The 22,269-nt window shown below is 32.5% G+C and overlaps 1 protein-coding gene across 1 annotated transcript in view; it reads left to right on the forward strand.

Annotated features, from left to right (window-relative positions):
• The window catches only part of LOC103568160 (neuroligin-4, Y-linked), a 114,256-nt gene that overhangs the window by 44,581 nt on the left and 47,406 nt on the right, over nt 1-22,269 (forward strand). The window lies entirely within an intron of this gene.

Genomic DNA, 22,269 nt, shown 5'->3' on the forward strand with positions numbered 1-22,269 from the left:
TTATTTATAAAATTATTTCCTTGGAAATTTTCAGTAGGATTTGAAAATTACTTCAAAGTTGTGATTTATTGAAAAATTAACAATTTTATTGCGTATCAAAATAAATATGAACAGGTGATAATATTCATATTTTATATGACTTTCAAAAAACATCGAATACATCTACAGTTCGAAGTCATCCGCTAGATGGCTTTTTATTATGAATATCTCGTATGGACTATGAAATATTAGGAGAATAAAAATGTTTGATTTAAAAAAAATTTAGTGGTCTTAGGAGTAGAATTTCTTGTGGAAAATTTATAAGATTCTGTCTTGTGAGGTTTGAGTAAACCTGTTCACTGTATATCTTATGGTAATAAATAAATTAATAGTGTGACGGGCAACCGGATTATGGAAAAAAAATTATCAACGTTCTCAACACAAAAAAAAAAAGGTTATGGAATCTTGAATGATACATTAGTGGTTGTAAATTTGCCAAATAATTTTCTAATAAATTATTTCAATAAAAAATCGTGAAATTTAAGTAAAGAAACTTCAAGTAATTTTCAAAATTATCATTTTTGCAAAAAATTCTTAAGTTTTAATCTTCTCATATTCTATCTTTGGATTAAAAAAATTTTAACTTTCTGTTCGTAAGTAACCCGAAGAGAAATTATAAAGTTTTCATTAAACTTTATAATGGTTCAGGATGAAAAGAATTTTCTTATTTTATAGCCTGTTGTAAAGTTGAAAATAAATTTTGAAAATTCATTTTCTTCTAAGTGCTCATTAATAAATTTGAAATTTTTTCCAAAACTATGACTTTTGAGGATCAATAATCAAGAATTTCATGTTCCAAAAAAAAATGTTTCCATCTACGACCTCTTTTTTTTTTTACCATCAGCCTTTTGGAAATTTCCGGACATTTTGATAAATTTTTCTGCTCTTTCATTGTTTTGTTTTTGTAAGAAGATTAATTCAAAAATTCAAAAAATTACAATAAATTTTTTCATACTATTGCCAAAGAAAAAAATTGTTTTTGCAAAAGTAACCGAAAAAGTTATCATTTCAACAATTTGAATCAAATATATGACACCTACTATGGTATAAAAACACACTAGCATGCAATTAATCGAACATATCTGACAGAGTGTAAAAATCTGTCTATCTACTCTCGATTTAAACTAATTTATCGTTAAATTAATAAACAATAAACAATATTTAAACAAAACCATACAAACCAACTGCAGTGTGTATATAACTTTCAAAATTCCCAACATAAAAAATATAGATTTTGCAATCGATCCCATGTTTTCATTCGGGTGAAAATTTGTTTCATGGATGCAATTATAATCCTATTGTTCTGAATTTTACGAGACTGACCGTCATATAAATGGCATATATATACATACTAGATATGATATATATTGTTGCTCACATAACAATACCCAGGGTTTTATAACCTCAACGCGCTTGCGAAAAGCTTCCGTTGTACGAGGTGAAGATTGTAGAGAAAATCCCAGAGAGAAACTTTTCCTCTCATTGCAAATGAGCCAGGATATCATCATGTATAAAACAAGAAAAGGTGGTTTTATTCCCATGAGAATCACTCGGGATTTGAATTTCGAAGTAAGACAAATATTTTTAAAGATTATTTTATATTACAAAAGTAAAAATAACGGAAATAATAATAATAGTGGCCGTAAAAAAAAGCGAGAATAATAAAATAAAATAAGGAATTGGTATATTTTTGAGTAGTATGTTGCTTTGAACTTTAAAACTCGACAAAAGCCCACGTATTTTTCCCTGATGTAAAGTTACTGAGACGAGTGATTCAGGATTTATGATCCCCAGATAACCCGGCTGTAAAATACTTCTTGAAAACATTTAAATTAAACTCTAAAGTCTCGATGTTGGTGTAACAGAGCGCGAGAATGGTTGTATGGAAAAGCTTAGACTTTAAAAGGGAATGAGTTTAAGTATATAACTTCTAGTTTACACATTATGTTGATAGAGTAAAAAAGAAAGGTAACAAAGGGGAATTAATTTAACATTTTTCATTACCATCTCTTATAATTATACTTCCATTAATAAAATTGCACAATCTCACGTTAATATTTTGTAATTTCAGTGACAGTAAATGCATATTGATCGTTTACTTTAACAACCAATGCTTTTTGTCGTCCCCAATGACGTGAGCTTAAGTACATTACCATGAAAAACAGTAATCGGCTGATTTTATTATGTAATCAAAAGGAAAGAGCTTGAAATTTACGGTTTTATAAAGTGTCAAGTTAAATTATATGCATTTACGCTTTAATAAATAATTAAAAAAAAAAGTCACTAAGATCTGAGTGTTGAAATGTCAAAAGTTTTAATTTCCCAGTGCCGGTTATTGTTATAATTTTTTTTTTAGCCAACGAAACGCCTTCATTTTGTACACGGCTGGAGTCTTAAAATTAAATAATAACGACTCCCGTGGCGGCAAAACCGATATTCGTCACCACGATAAATGCACCAGGACATAAACGATTTTTTAAAATTATTATTTTATTTTCTCACCTTTCGTTATTATTTTTTAATATAATTTTTTTTTTTTTTATCAACCCTAGAGTCAAGTTGGTCATTATTTCAGCTGGAAACTAAAACAATAGTTAATTAAAAAATATCAGAATTTGTAGACCGTACATATACTTGCCAAAAAAAAAATATATATAGATGTAAAAAAATACGGATCAATAAATTAGATTTAGTGAGTGAATGTAAGTTTTGACTAAATACATAAAAACAAAAATAAATAAATTACAGTTCGCGCGCTGTGTGAATTCAGGTCATTTCGACTGAATGAATAAATTTAATACTTTTTTATTTTTTTGGTCAGCGACTCACTCGTATACTCGCCCACTATCCACACACAGACACACACACACACATTGGACACAAAAATTACTCTTAAACTATAGTTCGGATTCAAATCCAGCTAAAGAGAATCTAAATAAATTTCTCATTCCAGCTCGTTACCACTTTTTTTATTTAACAAGAGAGTGAAAAACGTAAAAAAAAAAAACACTTGAAGCCTTTTCAGACTTTTGTATTTCAAATTCAAGACCAGCTCCCTCTTTCACACTATATTTTTCTTTGAAAAGGTTTTTCTAGCTTATCCCCGGCATTTTCAGTCTATTTCATTTATTTTCAACATTCACCACTATGTACATGGAGCGACGTCAGGTTTACAAAAGAGAATAACAACCGGATATTTCTATCTCCGGTCAACATTCTTTCCGACTTTTACATCCACAAGCATGCAGGCACTAAAAGCATTTATGCCAAAATCAACAAAAGTCCATAGCACCCTGAATCTCTTTTAATGTCAACGTCAACCTTAACCTCATTATAATTATACTCTTATTTACGTAGGGCACAGCTTACCGTGTAAATTATGGCGTCTATACGAGTCTACAGTGACACTTGATAAAGACGACAAAACTCATTTAACGCTTTAATGTCTTTCATCGCCCCTACTATTACTTCAGGACCTAAGACCCTTCAGGGATGATTAAGTTTCCGTCTTTACCCTTCAGATAACCTCAGGAAGAAGAAATAAACAACCTTACCGGCAATCAATAACAACCAATAAAAAATTACCCAATAAAAGTATAATTTAATTTCGAATTACAATTTATTCCTTCGACTAAATGTTGAAAACCTCGAGCACGAAACCCCGTAGTGGTTTGCTGTCGCGTCTTTATTAGTTATATAATACCCGAAAGCCGTGTAACAGGCACGCTATCGTAAATAAAAGACCTTAATAAAAGTCTAATGCTATTTTAAGTCAATCAACTCCGATAATTAAATTGGAAAGTAATCAATGATGTTTTCAATTCTTCTCCCCTAGAAAATGTATATAAATATTCATAATATGCAGATACTCTTGATCAGGATAAAATTTATTTTACATGGAGAAATTATTATCGTTTTAAATTCTATGGTGTGGTAAAGCCGGACCATGTTGGCTACCTGCAGAAATTTAAATAAACGCATGCAAAAATTACTATGCCCATAGTAACATTGCAACGATTTTTTTATAAATTACTGTAACCATTGGAAATTTTACTATGGTCATAGTACTTCTTTCATATGTTTATTTAAATTTCCGTCAGATGGTCACTGTGGTCCGGCTTTGCTATGACAGCATAGAATTTCGAACAGAAATAATTTCTCCGTGCCAAATGCACTGAAAAAAAAATTTTAAATTTTGTATATTTTTATCATCGCGCGAATGTCTAAAGACAATTTCAAATATCTAAAGGTTGTTAATTCAATTTTTAAGTTTTCATAAACACCCTAAGATTATGTATAGCATAAAATCTGTAAGCTAGTAACCAGAAACCGACGGGCAGTAACCTAAAACTAGTTTAAATAATCGTCGTTTATCGACATTGTGCCTTGTAGAGTGTACCGGAGAACAAAGTTATCTACAATAGCAAGTAAAATACGTTTAGTGGTCGTTACTCAAGCTGATGCTGAGATCTAGCCTTTAATACTATCTGAAACCACTTTGCGCACAGCGAAAATGGAATAAAACAACTTTAGTATTGAGATAACGTGCCCGAAGAATAGTTTAAGTATATACGCGTTTTTGATACTATACGACATTGCGAACGTGTTTTCATCACTCTTTTAATATTTTTTATTTTTTACTCTCTATTCATCTCCAAGACGTAAATGCAATACGTGCAACATCTATATACATATTTATATATCACACTGCGACATCAAAGTATCATTTTGTTGACATTCCACGTTGATAAGAAGTGAGCTTTACACTCAAACACAATTACTTTTCCCGAGTTTTTTTACGGGACGACCTTTTTCATTTTAAATTTTCTATTTTTATCACCCTCCCGACGCAACCAACGCTCGAATTATTTTTTCTTCATGTACTTAAAAATATTGTCAGATACTTAAAAAATATCATGTAGATAAACTTAATGTGCTGCAGTATTTTTATATGGAACAAGAAAATATTTGCTTTTTATTATCAAGAGATGGATAATCTGGGAGACATGCGCGAACAAATAGTGTCGAGAAGACGATACAGAGGAAGTGGAGTCGGTGTAGCTTGAACGACAAGCAAAGGGGTTGCTACTGTTGCCTCAAAAGATTTAGAGAGTTGTTGCCAAATGTTAGGTCGCAAGCACCACACCGTAATTAAGTTTACTCCAACGAGCGTGCCCGATTTCACCAGGGTTCCACGTTTGCCAAGTTATCTCCACCCCTATTTCATTGTCTGTTCTATTCTCAAAATCCTGCCTAGACGTCCTATGTATGTATGGACGTCTATAGATCCTGGAGGATAGTTATAGTCACAGTAGCACTCTATATATCCAGCAATGAAATACAGCTACATGATGCTGCTGGCATTTTAATTGCAATACGATAATTAGAACAAGGTGCATATCTTGATTGAATCAAGAACAAGTTGAACTAGAAGTTTAAGTTCCAGTAGCAGCATGAGTATAAGTATCAGAAGAAAGCAGACTCATAGTTTGTTGAACAAGATCATCCAGTTATACCTCAGAATAATTAGTTTTCTTCATGAGCATTACTTTTCATGAAGTTTAACTGAAGATCTGTATGTCGTGAAATTCGTACGAATACCATGTCGCTCTTACGAATTAATAGATCCTGCTTCCTTGCGATGAATCTCTCTAGAGAATGAACAAGCTTGTACCAACTTAATGCATCTCTACTTATCCTTTCTTCTTCTTCATCTTGCTTGATCTCTTTTTTTTCCTTTTTTTATCTTTATTCCTTCTCCTCAACGCTCACCTCGTTCGTTAATTTTTTTTTCCCAACGAGCTTGCGCTTTAGATTTTTGCAATAGCCAGAGGCGCTTTAGTTTCTGCTTTTCATCCCTGGGGTCTCGTTTTCTGTCGCAACATTCACTAATACAGCGTTGGAAAGGAGAGGACGCGGCTTATCGTATAACTAACTAAAACTTAGTCAAGCTAAAGGTCGCATCCCTACGTCTGTACACATTTACCCGAAGCTGAGGTTCATCCGTGATCAAACCTCTTTATACAATGTTATTTTTTTCATGTAAAAAAAAAGCTTTATAAATTATTCAGACTCTAAGAATACACTTACACGTTCTATGCTCCTTTTTCGAGATTTATTTTTTGAATAATTTAAAAATACGCGAATATAAAAGGGCTTTTGGATATGGACCACCAATTACCAAGAAAGAATCTAAATCCAGGAGGGACAAGACATGCGCGCATGGTTATCCAGTACGACACTAGGATTTTCAGCAGAGTCAACTACTGAGTCTTATTATCCAGGTCAAGTTGGAAATTCTCTCTACCGTGGAACAGTGGCTTGGTTGGAATGTGTACCTCGACACTACTGGATTGTCTATCTCTACATATATTATGTGCATATACCTATATATAAACGATACAAAGCTCGGGTCAAAAACCCAGAGAGTATTACTCTGGGATACGGATGTAAAGTTGAAGAACCATGAGAAGTATCCCTAGGCTTAGTCATTCACAAGTCGAGTCAAAGGACTGGGACTGAAGTCTGTTGGCAAAAGTTAAAAGCCATTGAGTGTAATTTTATTTCGGCGCCTTATCGTAAATAAGACTGCTCTTTTCTTTATTCAAAGAATTAACTTTGTGTGTAATATACATGATAAGCAAGTTGGTGTGCATTTTCCCAAGCCCTTGTGATGATTATGCTCATGCTTATTATTATTATCATTTTTATTATTTTTCATTTTTCCGTCTCTCCCGGCATCCTTCAAAACGCTCATTTTCCTAGTCGCGCTTTCTTTGGCACCGTGTATACGACACTCGAAAGTTACTGGCTGGTACTCACACAAAGCCACACGGGTGCAGTTAAACGGTCTATTTGAGCTTTTACCTTGCACACTCCAGCAGGGTGGTCGTCGTCACCGTCGCCATCGTCAACGTAGTCATGCTCTCCGATTATACCCTCTAACGCAAGTAGGTTGAGTGGAGACGCAGCGAGGAAATAAGCGTTTATGAATAGCTCTTACACCTTTTTTCTAACCTGCTTCAGGACACAAGTGCTTCTATTCAATAATTTACATCTTTTAAATAGACTCAAGGATTATATAAAAAGTTATCCCGTTAAAAATTTCATCTATACTTTCATATTTAATTACTCTATATTTTTTTATAATTAAATCAGGTCAGAAAAAATCTCTCGTGGAAATTTTAATCTTCATACAGTCACTTCAAGTGGCTTTCTACATAAATATGAACTCGAACTATAATGAAATGTCAGTTTTTTTTTTTTATACATCAATTGTATTTTTTATACATCAATATGATCCGACCGACGGTGTTAGGAAATTTAAAAATCAAAGTAGATTTTCGTACGGAATCTGTGGACCAATCAACCTAAAATCGACCAGAATTTCTTGTTAGTGACCTCTTGGTAAAAGTGTGATTGCTATATTATATACATGTAATATATAATAGATAGTAGATAAGGATTTCTGTCAATAATTCAGTGAAAGTTTTTAAGCTAGAGTAAAACAAACGTTTTGTGGTTGATGCACTTAAAATTATATTTGTAATTTTAACTGACACTTTTTGAATTTATAATTTAAATTTGAATATATACCATCAAAATTACTGTTTAATATGTCAACTATTTGATATTCTGTTAAAATTCCGTATGCTATCACGAAATGATACGTGAAAGTTGAAATAAGTTACAATAAATTAGCATACATTCTCTGCAATGTGTGTTGCATGTATGTATAAATTATATATGAACGTGTGTGTGTGTGTGTGTGTGTGTGTGTGTGTGTGTGTACTACACCCTCATGGTTCTGGCAACGGGATATTTACTCATGGATTTACTATACACAATTACGAAAACGTTGAACGCACATCAAAAGTGTGAACAAATTTTGAGTTTGTTTGAAGTGCAAGTGTGTTTAGTGTGACCTAAACTGGCCTGAGTTGGTTTGGGTTTGCTTGGTAAGTTAACTTTTAAAGTTAAATTAAGTTTGCTTGGCGTGTGGCACAGCACACGAAAGAACAGTACTTAAGTCAGTCCAAGGAAAGACAAATTTTATACAAATTAGACACGCCCGTACTCTCATCGTTTAACTATTCTCACCTTATTTCTCTTTTACCTTCTCACCTTAACTATATATTCATATATATGTTAAGAGAAGAGTAAAACAACGCCCTTGCTATTTTACAAACTAAACTTTACTTACTTTATTCGTTTAACATCTAAACAAGAGTCAATTTATTCCGGATTGTTTTTTTTTTAAATTAAATCGCGAAAAAGTTTTGTACGCTTGTTAATACAAATTAAAAATTCCCCGGATTTTACAAGCTTTTGAAAAAAAAAAAAAAAAAAAAAAGGAATCAACAAAATTAAAAAGTAAAATTGAGTAACAAAACTTTGTAGGTAGAGTGAGGGGATAAAAAGCTCTTGTGGAATACAAGAAAAAGTGAGTGGTCTGAGTGAGTGATCAATTGCGGTTAATGGTGGGTTACAGAAGTGGGTCAAGCGCCTTAATTAGGAACCAATTACTGAATATCTACGTTGCGAACTCCGTGCGATGTCTGCTATAATTATTCATCGACAAATTGGAATTTGAACGGTATGGGACTGAGACAAGGAGAGAAAGAGGAATCAATGAGAAAAAGGTATACACAATGCAACCGGACGTTTGTAACCAATAATTAAGCTTTCAAATGCTCAACGGCCATGAATAATTCGTTTTCATTTTTATTCCGTTCTCGTTTGACGTGAACACTCATTTTTATTTTGAAACATAAATATCAAATAAAACAACGTCACATTTTCCACGGTAATATTCCACATTAATATTCTGAAAAATTAAATCTGTATTACGAATAAAGCCCTGGCTTTTTTTTAATCAAAAAACATTTTTTTTCGTTTAACTGAATAGTGAAATTTTTTTTTTTTTTTTTTCTTATTATTCATAGATATTAATTTTAATCAGTTTATTAAAATTTTTTTTCAATTAAAACTAATCATTATTATTGTATTATTTTACTCGTAATTATTATTTTAGTCTACTAAACAAATTTAATATCAAATCGTCCGCGAGATGGCTCGTGATTTAAAATTTCTCATATACTTTAAATTATTAATTTATATATAAATATATATGAACGTCAAATACACATAGAAATAAATTTTAGTTTTTTTAATAAATAATTTTAAAAAATATATAATGAGTGATATTATGGTATATATTTTTGAAATTTCTAATATAAAATTTCAATTTATTTTCGTATTTTCGGATTTAATTAAAATATCACGACGGTATAATATTTTAAATTAAAAAAACTTTTAATATCAGCGGATTTTTTATAATTATTCAAATTTAAAATATGAAGTATATGAAGATAAATTAATTGAATGTCTTCAGTAAAAAAAAAAAACTAACTTTACAAACCAAATTTATTTTAATGATTGAATTTTTTTCCATTACTCCCGATAAACTAAATTATACTGAAAAATAAATTTATAATTTATGCGCACTAATAATTTTTTTAAACGAAAAAAATTCATTTGCCATCAAAAGTAAAAACTCCCTACAGAGATATTTAAATAAAATTCAAATTTTTATTGTATAAATTTTTAACCCGCCAAAAAATAATTTCCAGATAAATAAATATTTATCTTTAAAAAAATAAAGTCTTAATTATTATCTCTACAATTAACAATAGACATTTAATTTATGCTACACTTCCATAAATATTTATCTACTTAATAAGTGATAGATTGTAGATGTAACAAAGTACTAGAGGCAGCATCTGAATTATTTTAACGAGCACGTCTGTTTGATTATATTTCATTAAATCTTGCTTTCGAGAACTACAAGTCTGCCCTTAATAAGACTTGCACTACTCAACCTATTCATCACTCGCTAATACGCATTACACAGCTTGCTTTAGTCAGTAAAACAATTTATTTGACTGGTATTCTAATTAATAAGCTGAATTAAATTTATTGATTTAAGTTTACAAGACGATACAAGACTCGAATAATATGAAATTAAAATAAAATAAATTGCGTCAATCAAGGAAACCATACAATAAGTAGAGACTGACGCAGTCAAGTCCTACTTTACAGAAATGAAGAAAGAAAAAAATATTGAAAAGAATTACGACGGCTCAACGGGGATTACCAGTAGATTTAAAAAGTCCTTGTGGTCCTAACTTACTTTTACACACTTTCACATACTCATTTATGTATATGTATATATATATATATATATATATATATATATATATATATATGTATTTTTTGCGAAAGACCGACAGCGATTGCTAGTGACTGAGTAACCTTTTAAAAAATGAACGAAAACTATAAGAAGAAAAAATCGTAAAATTTTCCGAAGCTCTTTGAAGAAATTCTCATGTGGTAGCTCCTATTAGTCGAGCTATCGACAAGAAAAATACGTAGACAAAAGTCCGGGGTTCTTTGGGATTTATAGTAAACATTTTTAGTTCTTTGTCCACAAGTTTGACTGCTCTATTACGGATAATTAAAAATATTTATAAAAAAATTTTATGTATAAAATAAAAATCCAAAAGTGAAAGATGAAAAATAAAAAAGTTGTGGGTTGTGAGGTTTAAAATTTATGACTTGTAGCGGGATTCCAATCGGTCGGATCCGTTACAACACGATCCGGAGAACGAGGGCGCCGTTTCCGGATCCAGCATACGGATCTACAAATCTAGCTGAAGAAAAGAAGCGCTGTCGATTTTTATAAATGTATAGATTTAAAAAGGAAGCGCGAAAGAAAGAGAGAAACAATAATAATAATATGATAAAAAAAATAATAAAGAGCATGGTGAATCCGTTTTAGAGAAAACGATAGCAGACCAGCGCCCTCCAGGTCAAAGAACTTGTCCGTGGTGGTAGGGTGCTTAACGACTTAACGGTTCACGGCACATAAGTTTGTTCGAGCGAGGTAAACAAAGAGTATGGATTACTTTGGCTGAAGAGACTCTGGCTACCAGAGTCCTCTTCTTCATTCTATCTTTATCTCATTATTCTCACCTCAAGTGACGATTAAATATCACAGTTCACTTTATAATTGTTGATTTTTGTTTTACTTTTTAATGCCCGGTAATGGGGGTCAAGTGAAAGGCCGAACCACTTTCTCACAGCATTAACCAAACGGTTTATTTTACCAAAGTAAATCAAATTTTATGACCCATCTCTGTCAAAAATTCCTGGGCTGATGCTACAAATGATCAAGAAAATACACAAAAATTAACTTTTATCTCTCACGAGGTTGAGAATTTCTTGTATAATTTAAGGATCACTCCAGATTAAAACTAATTGATTGGAATAAATCTCGAGAGAAAAAGGGTTTTAAGTCTTGAAAGTTTTAAAGTTTGGAAAAAAATTTTGTTTAAGTTTCATTATGAAATGGAATTGGATTTATTGATCTTAAAATTCAATCAGGATTAGATTATCATTTAAGTTTTCGATCGCTTCAAGATCCCTGGGCTCGTTGATTTTTAATTATTTATTTATCGCGGTTATCGAAAATTTATTAAATAACTTTTGATTTATAAGTTTTCAAGTTATTTCAAAATTTAATAACTCGACATATCAATTTTTTATTTTATTAAACTTCTCTTGCAATAAAATCTGCTGTCGAAAAATTTCATAACAATTAATTTGGTTTGAAAAATTTTTTAAATTTTCAATATTTACCGAAAACAGGAATTTAATAAATAAATTTTTTAATTTAAAAAATTTATTTATTTCGTAAAAAATCCCGTCTCATTTTATTATTTCAGACCAAATGCTCTTTGTATACATAGTATTTAAATTCACTGGAGTTAATTGCCAAATAGCTTTAAATAACTCAATAATTTTTCGTCCAATGTATTGCAGCCTTCCCAATTAAATCCATGATTGACATCTGATAGCATATTTCCCGATGAAAAAATTCCTGTTCAAAATTCTTGGTTACAAAGAAAAATAAAAAAAAAAAAAAAAAATACCAGATGAAAAATTTTATTAAAAAACTTTCTCTTCAATTAAAAAAAAGTTCAGTATATGTAAAATAATCGACAAAAAAAAAGTTTTGTCTGTAAGGTTTTATTAGCCGTAACACAATCCGAAAGCAATATCTCGAATGAAATGAGACTTTGAAAACTCTGACAATAAAAACGATATGACCATTGAAAGTATGAAAAGTAATGAAAACAAAAAAATCATGATACTGGTTTTGTTAAATAATTTAATAATAACGTGGACTGGTTTTCGACAAATTTGATCTCACGACATAAAATTGGATTGAATAACATGCCCGTAATCTAGTATTCAATGTTTTCATAAACCAATTAGCTTAATTATTTAATAAAAAATAATAAAAGCTTGTCAATATCCTAGTAAAAAATCTTTGATAAACGTCATTAATTAACGAGAATCGATCTCCGGACAACGATGGAATTTACCGGCGGTTATAATATCTGCGGTTGTGACGCTAGAAATTTACATGGATTGATGACGCGTGAGGCCGCATCCTGATCCCACTCCAGCCCTTCCAGTCTAGCCCATCAGTGCAATGGCAGTAGGAACGACGGAACCAGCAACAAGAGCAATAGCAGTAGCAATACAGCAATATAGAACTAGTAGCAACAACGCCCGTCTCTTCAACTAATGATAAAACAAAGCCAAATGGCCAGGCAGCAGTGACTGACCAATGGTTACCGGGTGTAATCAGGCGTCATGGAATATCAGCATGCGCGAGTATATATTCCGGTGTTTCACTTTATCCTCCTCCCCTCCCCAAGCCCCTTTATCCCCTCTGTGGATGGACTGACCGATAGTATAAATGTACGAGTTAGGTGAAGCGTGATGTGGCATTGTTTGAATACCCACTCGGTTGTTATGCACAGTTTCCCGTTTTCCACAATTGTAAGACATGTGTTATATCTGTAATGCTCACCTCCCTATCTCGTTTTGTTTATCCGAACAACGGAGCTAAAAATAGAAAACAAATAAAAGACTATTTTTTTCTTTTTTTTTTTTATGACTACTCTGTGATCACTTATTTCTGGATTTGAGCTTGAGCTTTTACGGTTTATTAACAGACAACCTGTCTGATTATACGTAAATATAATGCAGTACAGTACAATACTGTCGACAGTTATGCCCATGTATTACAAAGATACAATGGATATATTATATAGACGATCCAAGTGAGAGGTTACTGGTGAAGCTCGTTAATTGGGTCAGATCCACCGTTCTTGAGTGAACATGTAACGACGATCGGACCGGATTGTCATTTCAATGTTACCCTCTCACGGGCTCCTGAGTTTAGCAACATTCGTGTATGGTAATCCCCTGTATGTTGACCACCATGTGCAAATTAAATTCCTTATGTATACTGCATACACACTTTAGGGGAAGGAGGGGCAAAACGGGGTACTTGAGAAAATACCAAGTTTTCGAGGACTCAAATACACTAAATCTTTTTTTTTTTATGATATTCAAAGTAAATAGAAAAAATTTTCAGTTACGGTTTAAAAAAAAATTTTTCATTTTTGCGGGCAAAATGGGGTGCCCCCTAAAGAATATAAAAGAAAAATTATATTTTATATATGTTTTTATCACAAAACAAAAGTCTTTAATATTTTTCATCTGACAATTAATTATTGAAAAAGTTTAACAAAAAAAATTCAAAAGACGCTCAATTATATTTACAAAAGTGATTTTGTAATTTTTAAAAATCATTTAAAATATAAATTTTTTTTTTTTATAAAATTTGGGGGGTATTCCGTTTTGCCCCCATTACTTTATATAAATAAACGAGTAAAACAGTATCGACAGAAACAACTGCATACAATTGTCCAATAACTAACTCTGTACTTGACCAAACCACTAGTTATTTTAGATGATTCGTCACATTATGACGCTTCGTTAGATAATATAATAATAGTACCCGTCGAACAATTATGATAATTATAATCATGATCATAATGATAGTACCTGCGGACGAGCCATCAAACCGAATTCTCCAATAATAATAACAATAATAATAATAATTGTGATTATATCACGAAAATGAGGTTTCGCTGGGTACGAAATTCTCATTGTTCTAACAACGTGGCCAATCCCCCGAATGTCATTGTGATAATACTTGGTTTCCTGTCGAGTTTGTCGATGATCGTGAATATTCAATATGATAATGCGACAAAGCTCCCGCGGAAATCTTGAATTCTAAATCTATGAACATATAAACGAAACAATACCACAATGCATATATATTCAGTATTTATTATTTATTATTGGTTGTTTGTTACGTAAACATGTTTATGTACTTGTGTGTATTCCACTAATATTTATCTATACATATAACCATACATAACCACATAAATATATAAATATAGGGATCCATAGACAATTACTTATGATGTATAGTTTGTAGGATATGATAATAAGCGTCCCATTACCCACTATATTTCTAGTATACTGTAGTAGCATTTCCCATCAGGAATGTGGAGGCTTCGTATTCTGCTCGAATGGTATCGACGTATTGAGCCGACGGCCATTCCAAACTCGGCTCTCGATAACGAGTGCATCTCTACTCATTCATCAGTACATATATGCATGTATGTGTATAGACACATATATAAATGCATGTGCACATATATGGGTAGACGAGACAGTAGATACAAGTGGTTGATGGACAACCGAGTGAAATTTCTCTTCGTGAATGTTTTGACCGAAGCACCATTAAATGCTTTTCACTTTGGTTTAAATTTGTTCAACGCTCAAGCCCGAATTCGCCAATGCTTTTATCCATGATCATGGTCATGATTTTAAAACAAAACTGATTTGTACAACTGCGCACATTCTATATCATATATACTTATGTATATATATCAGGATATGTTGTATAACACTGACAGGTTGATAGGTATTACCAAAATCATGAATTTGCCACTAAGCTTTTTGAAATAACTCCGACTGAACGAAATAGCGTAGCAGTGAGAGTTAACTATAGGGTTTGTCGAGTAGATGTGAAACTCGGAACACTAAGCGTCAATCAATCGGGGCTGGGGAAATTGAGATCCCTGTACACCTCTCACCTGGAACAGCCTGATCCCAGCAGTTGGTTCGGGCGGTTGGTTGCACGTTGAACTTGGGATGGTTAACCTACTACTGAGCCTCTAAGGGTTAGTTGCAGTGCGATAACTCGATAATTAATTAGTTCGCGAGATTAGTACGCACGTGGGAAGAGCCTTTGTTCGTCATCTACCGTCATCCCAATTATTAACAGCTTAGTTATAATTTTAACTATCAAAGTTGCTTAATTATTTCATACTTTTTGCTTATTAAAATGTTGTTATAAGTTCAAAGCTTATTAATCAAGTGAAATATCAAATTTTATTATAATTAAACCCGAGTAATTGTTATTTTTTGATGAAAATAATTTTAATGGTCTCATAAAGTTGGGTTTCCGGAATCGGATTGTAACTCGATCTAATTAGAATCTCTTCATTTTTTTTCTACCCATTTTTTTTTTTGCAGAGTTACAAAAGATTGAAAGAGATATTTTATAGCTTTCTATTGAAAAGTTATATCCCAGCTCTTGGTTATTGATTCGTCATTAACTTCTGACACATTAACACGTAATTAATTATTTTCAACGGTATTTAATAATAATGAAGCCGTAATGACATAGAATAATTAAAACCTGTGAATGAATTTTAAAAAAATCATTGGTACTGGAATTAATGTTTTATGGGGAGAAAATGGAATTGTTATGTTTGAAACAATGTACTAAAAAAAAATTTGCCCGGGAGAACCTCAATAGGGGATAGAAAAGCCAGAGTGTAAAATCTACAGTTGATGGAGCGAAGGCGTAACCGTTAAATCGACAATCACAAGCTCCCATCGTGAATAGACCAAACTAAAGCCGTCAGTGCGCTAACGAGCTTCAATTACCAAGCGAGTGATTCTTCCCGGGATCTTCGGTCCAACGGAAGTTTCAGTGAACATGAGGCTGCCAGTAACCATTGCGTCAATTTAATGAGTCTGCTGGTGACAATTCATGGTAATTAACAGGTTGAGTGCCAATTGTAATTTGATGGACGTCGAATTAAATGAAGATCTGGTTTGATAATTATCATTAAACTTCTTGATTTCAGTCAGTTATTATACCAACCGTATATCTGATCATTGCAAAAACAACAATAGCGACAGTGAAAAGAGCTGTTTTGTTGATTAAAATAAAAAATAATTTTATCGATAATGAAAGACTAAAACAAATTAAAAGAACTAAAAAATTTTCATTGTAAATTGTAATGTTTTCTCTCCTTTGTCAATAGAAGAAAATGAAAAAGTTACGACTAAAGTGTCGATCATGATGCTGAGACGAGGATGAAAGTCGTTGAGACTGTGAAGGAGAACTGAGTACTAGTTGTTTCAAACTGGAAATTCGATATAGAATGTGTCTATACATCTGTATGTGTACGTGTATTCTAGTGTATTGATGTTTGTGGGAAAGTACATGTATATTTCCATTTTATCTTACAGAGAGACTGTTAGGTGAGGAGCTTTTGTTTCTTGCCACTGACAAGGCAAGGACTGACGGTGTAAGAGCATATAGGGCAAACGAGAAACAGACTAGTATAAGGCACAGTAGAAAGAACAGAAAGAACAAAACACTCTACACTGTTACAGACTACTCTATATTACTCTCTACGACTGTACTCTTGTATATACATACACATAAATACATCTATATCTGTGTCTTAAAATTCCATCATGCTGTACTTGCATGTTTTGGTGAACATACGAGAGTTCTACTTTCGATCAGCGGTAGCTATTTTTTAACTTATTTTTCTTCCTTCTCTTGTTGACAAAAAGGTATCAGCTACCGTACTCTCAATCGTATTTTCTTGTCCGAGTTTTATTTATTTTATTTTATTCATAACGAAAAATCACCAATGGCTCTTTTTCCTATCATTGCAATCTTTCATCTTTCAACTAGAAATATATCAGAAACATAAATTTCTTTTTCTTGTTTTTTTTTTTTTTTTTTTTTTAATAAAAGATAATTAATTTATGAAATATATTTATAGAAAATAAATGACAGAGTCATTGTTCACTTGACCCGGACGAGTCTAGAGCAGTCAATCATAGTTATGGCAATGCCGATTACAGGATACTGTATTACACTGAGCGTCGAGTGCTAAGTAATAATTCCGACGTGTCTCAGAACACAAACACGGATATCCAACCCAGCTTGGCAATAATCCACAGGCATCACTTATGCATTGCTACATTATGCACTGCGCATCATTTCCCACGGGTGCTCATTCTCCCACCGCGTGTTTCCCCTTTCACTCAATCACCCCTTTGCCCTCTCGCTTATCCACACACATTTACACCCACATCTACTCCCACACTCTTCTTCAATGTCGTCATTGCAATGAAACTCTTGGAATTTACGTCTTAATGAAAATTCTGAGAATGTACGCCAACAGAATTGAATTCTACTAAAAAATTCAAGGATTCTCAATTATATATTATAACATTCTCTCAAATAATTATATTTAAATTACCATCTTTAACGTTGCGTCAACACATTAAAGAATTTTCTGTGTACTTATGACCCGATTAACGGGATACGGGAAATTAACAAATCGCATTGAAGCCCTGGAGATTTATCCGATGGCCTCGTCGGGGATATAAATGCCAGTTTGTAGTCGCATCCTACACAAATACCAGCTTTGCACGCGACAATGTAGGATTTTGTGGCGGCATATCGCCTCTGGTTGTAAAGTAAAAATATTCCAATATGTATAAATGTCGAGCTCGAATATCAGTATAACAGTGTATAGGTATAAGCCAGACTTATATACTACAAACATATAACTAACAGAGTTTATAGCAATATAATCCTTTTCCTCGTTTCCTGAACTCAGAGCCGAGCTGTTTGGTTCTCTTTTTCTCCTCTGGGGGTGTATCGCGCTTGGCGTCCCTCGTTGGATTTTAAAACCGAGTAAACCCCGTGAAACGCCGGAGAGAAATAAACGAGAAATAGCGAAGCCAAATACCGTGAATTAAATTCAACCTCCTTCGGGAAATTGATCTACATCTTGCCGTTGCTTTAGTCCATGATAAATTAAACTGCTGTGACAGCTCAACTGCAGGAGTTGAAACGAAAATAATATAAAGCAACTCTACTTTTTATTTTTATTTAAATAAATAAGCTTCCATTCTTATTTATATTTTTTTTTAAAACCACCAAATACTTAAAAAACTATTAGGCCACCCGGAGATTAAATGGCAACTAAAAATTATCTCTCGTAAACCTTTGACCCGGCGAGTATTGGAGATGTAGGAGAAACACGATAGAAACTAGTTATAGTTATTATGTGTGTGTGTTTGAGTGTGTGAGTGTGTTACTGAGGGAGATAACGCAGATGAGTGAGTGAGACAAAGTGTGTATGGTATGGCTTAGTCAACAACCGCGAACGCAACCACTGAGCCGCATGCCAAACTCCGACAGTAAGCTCGTTCACTATAAAAACTTGGCGAGATTATAAGCTTCTGTTTCATGCACTTGTTTTGGTTATCACCCATCAACAACTAATACACCCATTTTTTATATATAATCAATAATTAGATGCTCCGATTTTGTATTTTTCGGGTAAGAAATTAAATATTATAACTAAATTTTATGTGTATTTCAATAATGCATGCAGACAAAAGCCGGGTAAAACAGGGTACTATTATAAAGGAAAAAATTTTTCACAATATTTAACGATGAACTTTTGAATGTAAATCAATAAACATTCCGTTGAAATTACAGAAAAGCACAGAAAAAATTTTTCATTGATCAAAAAAATTCATTTTTGTTACAAAAGCCTTAAAAATTTTTTCATTTATTTGAATTTTTACTAAATATTTTTCTATACGCTCTTACTATACGCGGGAATCATAAGAGCGTATGAAAAAAATTAATCAAAAATCAAATGAATAAAAAACTTGTACTTTTTTTTTTTTTAAATAAATGTGGAACAAAAGTACAATAAACAGTGAAAAAAAAATTTTATACGCTCTTATGGTTTCCGGATGCCATAAAGACGTAAAACTATTGCGATATGATTTGCAATACAAATCGGTAATAAAAGTATGAAAAAATATATTACAGACCTGTCAATTTGCTAAAAAATAAGTAATAACTTTGATCACAAAGTATTGTAAAAAAAAAAAAAGGTATTTTTAGCCTCAATTTCCGGGTACTCCAATTTGCCTGCAGTACCCCATTGTGCTTGACCCTTACTCATATATATGTAAAACTAAACCATTATTGTCATACGAGTAGTTTTTAGCATAAAAAAAAATAAAGAGAGTAGTAATCCAGAAGAATCCGAAAAGCTTTTGTCCATCACGAAAACTCCAGAAAGATCGGAAGTATCGAAGCTGCGCTGTTTGATCCGCGGATAGCCAAAAAAGCTAAAGAAAAGAGGATGAAAGCAAATAGGGTATATCGTATCGACAAGAGATAGCTTTCGATAAAGCTATGGTCGACTATGGTCCGACCAATACTGGGGTTATACTACTACTAGTAGTCGTATCTCTTGTACATTCGTTTGGTCAAGAGATTGAACTCGTCCGCTCCAAGGATATAAAATCGCTTATTTCTTGAACTAAGTCCTGGATTTTGTGTTCTCCTCTATAACTTTATCATTTTATCATACTAAAAGCTGTATTATCCTCCGACTAATCTACAAGCATATATTACAACTCATATATACGGATATATATGTGTACTTTAATGTCGAGATGTAAATCGGGCCTCGTGAACTTGAGGACTCATGCGATTTAATTCGAAATGACAATTAAAAAAAAGTTACTAGATTAGTTAACCTATTAATGTATATACTTCGCGATATTGCTTGCGTGACGTTAAATCATAATACTCGAAATACTAAAGCGAGCTGTGGTTGGACATAAAATCGTGCCACACCCATGCAAGAACGTAATTAATTTTAAAAGTTATTGTTGATAAGAATCAGTACACACGTAAAGAACCAACTTAACCAGGTGTACTTAGATATTTTCTTCAAACTAAGGAGTAATATAAAAAGCTGTAATTCAAGTGAGTAAAAAATCACTTTACCTTGGATAGATGGTCATTTAATAGGCACACAACTACCCGGGGGTGCATGAAATAAATTACGCTCGTTTAATACTGAGTCAATAATTTTATTTTTATCACCTTGTTCTTCTCATCTCACTCATGCATTCAGTTGGTCAGAGTGATGTGCGTCGATATACAAGCGTAAACGTATCGATACTGATGACAAACTGCTGGTGATAATAATTTATGATGAGAAAATTGACGTTTTCTAGACAAATGAGTCCCATTCGATTAATGGGGAGTAAATTAAACGTCTGTACGTGCTTCAGAAAATCATTAAATTGAGAAATTGACGCTGCAATCTGTTAGTTTAAGCATTTAATCATCATAAAACACTAAAATATATGTGGAATATTTTATACATTTGAGGAAGATTGGAACGAAATTAGGCTATAAAGTTTGCAAACGTCCAGGTAAAATGAAAGAGCATTAAAAATTGAAAGAAAATTTTTTTTCATTTAAAAATGTTTACGTAATAGGCGGGGCAAGTTGGACACGTAATGCATCCGATAGTGACATAAATATAAATTCAGTCGAAAAATTAAAAAAAAATCCTCAAATAAATTTGACTGGAAATTTTGAACTGACAATCTTTCCCTTTAGAATAAAAACACGACGTGTATTGTCAAATTTTATCAGAAAAAAATTTTTATTTAATTTAGAGGTGACCATTTTGCTCCAGTCTCCCCTAGATATATTTAATGCGATATTACTACTGATAAATTACCAAGGAGCTAAATAAACGAGGTAAGGGATCCAGAGAGGTTAATATTAAATTTCAAAGTGAAAAGGGAGTCTTGTTCACTGGGCATAGCCACAGGTATTCGAGACCAGAAGGAAAAACAGAAGAAAGGGTAAAAAATAATTCATGAAAAAAATAATACAAACGTCTCTTATTCCTTTGGCACTCAGTGGCAGTGAGACGAGATTAATACCCGAGAATCCTGAAACAAGATATCACCCTCATTACTAAAATACACGTTGGAGTATGATGCTGTGTATACAGCTTACAGTTTTTCATTTTACCGATTCCTTGCTTCGCAATCCCTTGTCACACTATCCCCTCAGATTTTCTCTCATTCACAATGTTGTCACGTATTTTCTTGCGGCTGAAATCTCCTCTCCTCTTTACTACTCTTCTCTACTCCACTCAACGTTTATGCCGTTATTTTTTTTTTATTTTTATACATTTTACCCTGTTCTTACTTTTTATTTCTCCATCCGACAGTTTTTTACCACCTTTATGCTTTTTTTTATCATCAAACCGAAAACCATCACGTAAAAAATTCAAAGTGAAAATCCACATTGACACTCTTGTATGTACTTGATTAGAATGTCAACGACAAGTTTAATTCTTAATTCAAGCTTCTTTACAATTCAATAAATTTATAGAATTTTCTTATTCGTTGTTCGAGGTAAAATGCGACACTAATTCTAGAACAAAATTTTTTATTTACACCGTAAAAAATTGGGAGTGATGACGGATTTTCTTTGTATCCAAATTCACTCCGTCACTCGGAGTTCCGGAGTTTAAAAAAAGGAAAAACTCCATACGCGGAATAAAAAAAATAGGCGCTGCAACAGGAATTTGCCTGTGAAATCAATAGGATAAGAAACAAGTTGCATGTACTAATTTTTTTTTGTCCGTATAATGAAATTTCAAAATTTAAAAAAAAAATTCAACGTTTGGAAAAAAATTCATATTTTTTTTCAAAATCTCAATTTTCGTTCAAAATTTGAATCTTTTTTAAAATTTTGGAATTTTATTATACTGACAAAAAATTGGTACATAAAACTTGTAAGGGACAACCCTTATCTTATTGATTCCACAGCCACTTAAAAATTTTTATTAAAAAAAAAAAAATGTTTATTTATGTATATGTTGAATTTGAAATTCCATTTTCTCTTTACAGCCAGTTGTCAGTTTGTGAATTGAGTTTTGCGAGCAAGTGACAAGGCTAACAATGAATTAGAAAGTTCCGTTAGACATTGAAGTAGCCGCAAGGACAGGAAGTTCTGGTTGTCGTGAACAGAGAGCAGGACATCCGTTGACGATTTACATCGAATCACGT

This window comes from Microplitis demolitor, chromosome 4, assembly GCF_026212275.2.
Source record: "Microplitis demolitor isolate Queensland-Clemson2020A chromosome 4, iyMicDemo2.1a, whole genome shotgun sequence".
In the NCBI taxonomy this organism is placed as follows: Eukaryota; Metazoa; Arthropoda; class Insecta; order Hymenoptera; family Braconidae; genus Microplitis; species Microplitis demolitor.